This window comes from Corapipo altera, unplaced genomic scaffold (genome assembly GCF_003945725.1).
Source record: "Corapipo altera isolate COAL_440 unplaced genomic scaffold, ASM394572v1 65, whole genome shotgun sequence".
NCBI classification, from domain to species: domain Eukaryota; kingdom Metazoa; phylum Chordata; class Aves; order Passeriformes; family Pipridae; genus Corapipo; species Corapipo altera.
This window is the reverse complement of record NW_020884891.1, coordinates 2,158,983-2,166,793: the sequence shown is the minus strand read 5'-3', so window position 1 is coordinate 2,166,793 and position 7,811 is coordinate 2,158,983.

Sequence of the window (7,811 nt, the reverse complement as noted above, 5' to 3'; positions counted from 1 at the left end):
AACTGCAGGAACCACGGAGGGCTGTTTGTCTGCTAGGCTGAAAGCAGTCCATGTAAGTACCATGTGTTGTCAGCTGTCAAGTTAAAATCACTCTGCTACATCCTGAACAGGATTAGAGCATATTTCTTCAGAGAAAAAAAGGAGTTTATATCATCTGGGTTTTTTTGGGAGGTGCTGGTAGCTTTTTTGTCCTTTGTTAGGCTTACTTTATAAATACATTTATTTCAGTAATATTTTCAGATTTACTCAGATTTTCCAGCAGAGAAATTACATATATATGTCATCATCTTATTTAAATGCAGGGTTTGGGGTTTTTTTGATTTGTCTGTTTTTGCCACACTGTCACAATATGTTCAAACACCATTCAGCTACACCCCTATTTACTCACTTAGACAGGTCTACAGAATTAATCAGCTCATCTGTGGGTCAGCAAACATTTAAATGTTTATGTTTCATTTAGAAGGGCTTTTTATTAATATTATTAGGCACTGTCAGTGCCTCTGCTGGTTAAAGCTTGGAGAGCTCAGTGCTGGTGATGGTTGTTCCTACAAACACATCTTACAGGAAAGCTTCTCCTTCCTCCTGGACCCTGAAGGTATTGCTGTTTAGAAAAACATTTTTAATTACTCTTTATGATATTGCAAAACTTCCTTTGGGCTTTGTAGAGCCAATTACAGATAGAGAAGGAATATTATCCAGAAGCCAGGAAGAATGATCATCTTGAGAGCTGAGGTGAGAGTTAGAAATCCTGATGATGTGAACAGAGTGAAGGACAGAGAGGTTTCTTACAGTGTCAGAGACTGCTGGGCCAGTTACTGCCGGTGTTACCTGCTGGCTGGAGCTTCCAGAGGGTTTCCATGTGTTGATCTAAGGAAAAAGATGCTCCAATAAAACTGTTAGCATTGTTTCTATGTTTCTTTATTTTGCTGGCTCTTCAATTTTTTACTTTATAATACTTGTTTGATTAAGACCTTAGAGGTTGATTTGGTTTTTGTTTTCCTAAGTTTTACTGTCAAATGTCTCTTCTGTTCCAAATATAGTCAGGGAGATAGTTGCAAAAACTATAACACTTATATAACAGAGAAAGTTAATGATACAGTATACTAAATACAAATCTTCCTCCCATTTTCCCAAATAAAAGCAACTGCTACAGCAAAACTTAAAAGTACTACTTAGCCTTGCTTTAGAGTAATCCAGGAGTGAAACATAGGTACCAATATTGTAGCATCTTCTCAATCACAATGGGATGCTGAACGATGTAATTTTGTATATAAATCATTTTCTAATATGTCTGCACTCTGGGTGGGTGTGAGTTTTCTCAAATGGTTTGAAAATAACAATCATATAATATTAGCATCTTATTTGTCTCTCTGTTGTGCTTTTCAAAAGATCAGAGCTTTATAATTTGTTGGAAATACCTAAGAATTACACAGATAACTTAATGAAGTTGTTTTGCTCCTCCATTGAGTACAAACATCTTTAGTGTTGAAAGATTATCACTGAAATCCAGGCTTCACTGGGTAACAAGTCTTAGTACAGTTATTTTGGGTAATATTCCTTTCAAAATGCAATTACTGATGGTACTTTTCTCACAAATAGCTTAAATAGGGCTGATCCAAATAAGAAACTTTTTTTTTTTTTGAAGAAATGAGATTGTTTCAGTCTAGAGACTCATTAGTTTATGAGGAGTGGGGTGTAGGTTTCATGCTTCTGTAAAGAATTCAAGCCACTGGTGGGGGAATACATAGGAAGAAACAAGTGGAAAGAAGGGAAACTAAAGTAATTAATTGCTTTATGTTCATGTGTTCTGCTGTGAAACCACTAAACTAGTTTTGAAAAAAAAAAGTTCACTGTGGCATTATATGGTCTTTCTTTCATGACTTTACCATTTTTATTCAAATATGAGTTTTGAAAAATTTTCCCTGTTTAGTTAATTCTCTGTTGCTATACTGTAATTCTTAGTCTGTAAGTTAATTTTCTTTTAGTTGAATAGCCCCTGAATGCAAAGAATCCATGAAAAAGAACTGGGTGGCTGGCAATGGAAGGGAGCAGAATTTGTCTTCCAGTCAATTGAATACCAAAAAATACAGCAGAATTCTCTAAAATTTTACTTTATTTGGTGGAGCAACTGGTCCATTGTTTTTCCTTTTAATTCTGATATTCCATTTAATTTTCTGTAGTTTCACTAGAAGTAATCAACTTCCTATATTAAAGCTGCTGTTGAGAAGTAGGTTAAGGATTTGGTTCAGATTATATATAACCTATTTGATGTATTTTATGTCCATGAGAAAACGAGAGCTCAGGTTTCAGCAGTACTGTCTCAAGAAACTACAGACTTTGAAAGTCCCCACTTTGTAGGACAGGTGTATTCTGGAACTGCTGGGTTCTTTCACTGAGGAGATGAGATCTGAAGACACAATAGAGATGATGTCTTGTAGACCTTTCTTGGTTTTTTTTGTATTTTACCCTTAAAAATTTCCTCTTTTAATTGTAAAAGCTCTTCCTCTCATCTCACTTTACTGCCCTCTCACACTGATGCAGAAAATTATGTCATCTTAATGACAACTTGGGGCCATTTTTTCAAGCTGTAGAGAGTTCTATTTTTGAAGCTGATAAGAGTTCTAGCTTCATACCTTATAAATAGCTATCAAACCCTGGCCTTTAGGCACTTATTATCTACTGGTGACATTTTCTTATATCAGTGGGCTATTTTCAGTGTCATACCTGGTCACTGCATATTATTTCATTATTTTGGCAGTGATGTTGCAGCAGGAAGGATGTTTTCTCGCTCTCTAGTCCATCTCAAAGCAAAGTGGCAGTTGCTCAAGCAGAAAGCTGATGTTTCTGATTTCCCAGCTTCTTATCTTTGATAAACTGGTACTAGAGGTGTTTGGGGACCTTGAACACCAGTGTGTTTCTGACCTTTCCTGTAGATCATTCCCGTAGCAATGGCAGGAGATTAAGACTGAACTTCCTGAGGTATGGTTGAAAAATTCAGAAAAGCTTATCTTGGTTTTTTGTTATGTTTGTCATTACTAGGATTAATCATATCCACTCACACTATTTATATCTTTATGTTCCTTCAAGTAGTCAAGATCAAAGCCATTTCTAATCATTAAACAGCCAACATACGTATATCTCCAAAGCATGCAGAAAGGAATGCAAATCTGAAAGAAAACAAATCCTAAAAGAGCAGTTCTGCAAAACTGTGCTTCCCACACATTCCAGTTTGATTGATTGTCACTTAATATTTTATTAAGTAGAAAAGTCTAATCCCCCTTGTGAGACCTCTTAGTCCCCTCTCCCCCTGCTCCTCCTTCAGAATATATAACATTTAATTTCATCTCTCTCTGGTGAATAAAGCTATTTTTAACCTGTTTTCAGTACTAATCTCACTTAACCTGGTTTTAGTATGCAATGGGCAAAACAATGTAGTTTATGAATTATGAGATTTTTGCAGCTAGAATGGGAAGCCAGTAATTGATTCCTGTACTCCAATTAACTATTACTGGTGAAAATATACATCACATAAAAAGAGTGGTGCAGTGGGTGAAATACAGACTATGCCTTTCTTGCCAAATGTGGCACAAAACTCCAAGGGCACAAATCAAAGCAGTTTACCTGGGTTAATACTAACTGTCTGCTTCACCTTTGGGCAAAGGGTATTGGGGTGTTATCATTATTCCCATGGTCATGGTGAATATTCTATAAATGCCTTTTTTATCCTGTTGGCTGAATGGGAAGAGAGGATCAAATATCTGGGCATTTAGGGCTTTGAGTTTAGAGGATTTATGGAATTTGCTCTATGTAAACTCAGGGTGACTGTGGTACATTGCAAAAAATTTCAAAAATTAAGATAGTTTCAAGAAAAATGTATCGAATGTTATTTTTATTTTGAGACAGAATCTGGTTTATATGAAGAGGTGTTTTCAGCGTGAGAGAATAAACCTTTTCCTTTGAATACTAAAACTGAAAAGAAAGTTACAATGTACAAAGCCTGTGCTGATGCAGTTGTGTTTGTTGTCCCAACAGTTCTTTCTGAACAGGGTCCCTTTTGGTGACAACATGAGAAAATAGAAGAACCAAAAATTACCAAAAGCTTAAATTTAATAATTCGAGGAAAAGGCTGTAGATGGTGGAAGCTTTCAGAAAACCACTCGTTTGAATCCCAGGAAGGTGTTGTCAGTGGTGTTCTGTTTCTGGCATTACTTGAGCAGAACAAAGGAAGCTGCCAAGTGGCACTGTGGCTAGCTGTTCTTTGAAGTGTTTAATGTCTTTTAATTAAAAATATCATGAAGGTAGCTGTCAAGTTGTGAAGTAGCTACACAAAAGCACTGAAATGCTTATAGTGAAACCAACAAAAAGGTGTTATTTCAGAGCTCCAGATTTAATCAGTGCTTTTTGCCCTAAAAATATTCATTTGAACATAAAAGAAAAATTTGATCTGGCTCTTATGATTCTGCATATACTGACTTTCACCACTTAATCCTGGCTTCAGCCTTACTAGGCTGAATTTTGTAACAGGAACATTGAATCTTGAATCGGGACAAGGATGGCCAAGAGAGTTGGTCTGGACAGGCCAGTTTTAAGAGGTTTCCAAACAAAGAACATAAACAGTGGCATGTGCTACTCAGCAGGAGTTCTGAACTCAAAGGGGTTTGGTTGTCCCCTGCCAGCAGCCAAGGATGATACAACCATTCCTTCACCCCCTGTTCCCAGCTGGGCAGCGGAAGAAGAGAAGAGAAAAGCAAGAAAACTCACGTGTCAGGGTAAAGACAGTTTAATAAGGAAAGGGGAATTAAAAAGCAAAATGAAAACACAGGTAACTGCCACCTCCCACAAGCAGGCTGATGTCCAGCCAATCTCTGAGCTGTGGTGATTTTGGAAAGACCCCCAACCACCCCGGTGTGACTGCTGAGCATGACAGTCCATGGCAGGGACTGCCTCTCTGGCCCTCCTGAGTCAGCTGTCCTGGCTGGGCCCCCTCCTGCATCTTGTCCATCTGTCCAAAAACACACGTGTCACGTACAGAATTGTGCAAACTGCACGTGAAAGAAAAAGATACAATCACAAAGATTTATTCTGGAATTTTTTTTTTTTAGCCAGTTTTGAGGAATACATATTTCTTCCTCAAGAGGTAATTGGTCAGTGTTCTGGAACTTTTGAAAGCAGTATTTACCTAAATAAGAAAACCACATTAAGACAAAACATTCAATTGAAATCAAGGTAGTATTTGGCATTCAGCCATTTTACAGCCATACTCTCAGTTACAGATGCTATTGTTCAGTCAGATTGTGGATACTGTTGAATGTGGGTAAGTGGGATTTGTTCTTATTTTAAAACTTGCCAGAAAGTTCACACAAATGAACTGCAGTCAACTGCATCTGAGTCCAATTAAATGGAGTTTATTGTATTAAAAGAACTGGATGGTTTGGATTTTACCAGTCATATCTGTAGACAAAACCTAAGCTTTTGATATTGTTTGCTAAGTTTTCAAAGGCACATTTTCTATCAGATAACAAACATTCTTTGTGATGTCGACCCTATTTTCACTCACTACAATATTTGCACTCTCTCATATTTTCTCTCTTTCAAAGAAAGTCAACTCTATCAAAATCCAAGTCCTCTCTTCAGTTTCTGTTTCCATTTGCTCTTTTTCAAATGAACAATGAAAATTTCTTTTCTTCTCAGTCTTTGAACTATGAGGCAAAGGCGCAGGTAGGAGATTATACATATAATGGTGTTTTGTTTCCTCAAGAGTTGGCTGAAACAGAAGCATTTTGGACATGGTGAGAAATTAGAACTTACAGAAGAAACCACTACAGCAAATAGTATTTTACTTTTGCTTTAAAAACTTTCACATTTCTTGGAATTAATATAAAATAAAATGACTAGGAATATCTTAATTCAGAGATGGAAATGTATATATTGACTGAGTACCAGAAAAATTACATACAGATCCTCTCTGCTTAAGGTCGGTTGAATTAATGCACTTGTAGGGCTTTAGATTTCTAATAGCTTTTTTCAGTCCTCTGAGGAGATTCATTTTTTAAACCAGTGCTTTTGGATGGTTCATATGTGTTAATGTAGAATAATTCAGTGAAATGTGAATCCTACACTTGCACTCAGGTTGAACTTAAGAGTTCCGTGAGGTGAAGGACAAGATAGTCTCTGTTTTTCAGTATAAATGAAACCATTTTAGCACAAACCTCCATCTTTTCATCAGAAAACTTGTTATCATGTGGCTCACAAAGTTTAACAAGTTGCTGTAGTTGCTGACAGGGTAACTTCTGGAAGTGCCAGACCGGGTTTTAACTATGTTCTTTTATTCCAAGGAATTTGTCCCTTACAAATTGTCAGGCTTCCTTTGTACTTTTCCTCCTTTTTCTAGGGAACCGTTTTGCAATTCACTGGTTACTGTGTAACCTAAACTATGTTAAGAGTAAACCTGTCATTTCCCCCATCACCTGAGAGCTCTCATATACACATTTGACATGACACGGATATTTCCCATTATACAAATTAAGATAAGCTTCTCACTTGCTGCGTTTTTTAAAATAAAATTTTGTAGCAATTTCTTGCTGCTACTCTGAGCTACAGTTTCATGTATTGCAATGATATATCATTGGTGTGATCAAGAAGAGTTTTTCCTTAACTTTATTGCAAAGTAATTTGATTTCCGCACTGCTTTTCTTTTCCCTGTAGTCTTTTTGAGAATATTAAAAGATATTAAAAGTTACTTTTTCTTTTTTTTTTTTTTTCCAACTGAGATGTTTTTTTGGCTTACATTTTACATTAAAAAATTGTTCAAAAATTGTTTTTTCTAATTCAAAGTGATGTTTTTTACATTTCAATTTTACTATATGCAGTGGCATTTCATTATTTGGTTATAATTTTAATTTTAAGTTCTAAATTGTTGTGAGACTTTTCACACCACATAGTGAATGCCAGATATCAGCCTCAGGTTAGTAAATATCCCTCTGTGTTTCAGAAGTGAGGAGCTACTTTTCAAACACTTTTGACTTCGCAAAGTGTTCTGTGGAAGCCACGGGAACCATGGATCCTTCTTCTGTCCCTTCCATTTTTCTTTTTCATTTGTGGTATTAGTTTGTTTAATTTGACAAGTTCTAATGACCAAAATGTGATGCTGAAAGGCTGAATAATAGCCCAGCTGATTTTTGTCCTTCTTGGAAGAGAAATGTGCCAGAGACAAGCTGTCCTCTCTGGCAATCTTATTAGAGAGATTGAGAAACGAATGGAGCTATTAGAAAAACCCAGTTAGGATGTATATGTGAGGAATTATGGCTCTGCCCACGGGGGTGAAAAGCAATGACTCCATTTAGATTTTCAGAATTATGGTTTCTAGAAATGTCGTAGAGGAGTAAAGAACTTTCCATCTTCATCGTTCATCACATAATTGGCTGAGCCCCTGTCAGGGTTCACACGACTCCCAGTGTTGGCGTCATTAGTCTCAAACTTCCAAGACAAAGATAAGATTTCTGCTATGACATATAATCAAAAAGATATTACTTTTTAAAGATAAATAGTTCATTCTGTTCTCTGATCTGGATCTAATAAACTAAGATCAAAAGAAAGCCATTTTTTGCTAGTTTATGAAATGCTACTTTTGGAACAGGAGTCAAAGCTTATTCTGTCTCTTCAGTGCTGCAATTCTCCGAACTGGCCCTTTAGCAAAGATTATCAGTTGGTCTTATTTCAAGATTGTGTTTTAGAATTATTGATTTCTGATAAAAGAACTATTCACTTGCTGTCAAAAAATTCAATACAATTTGTTTTTAGAGTGCTCTGAC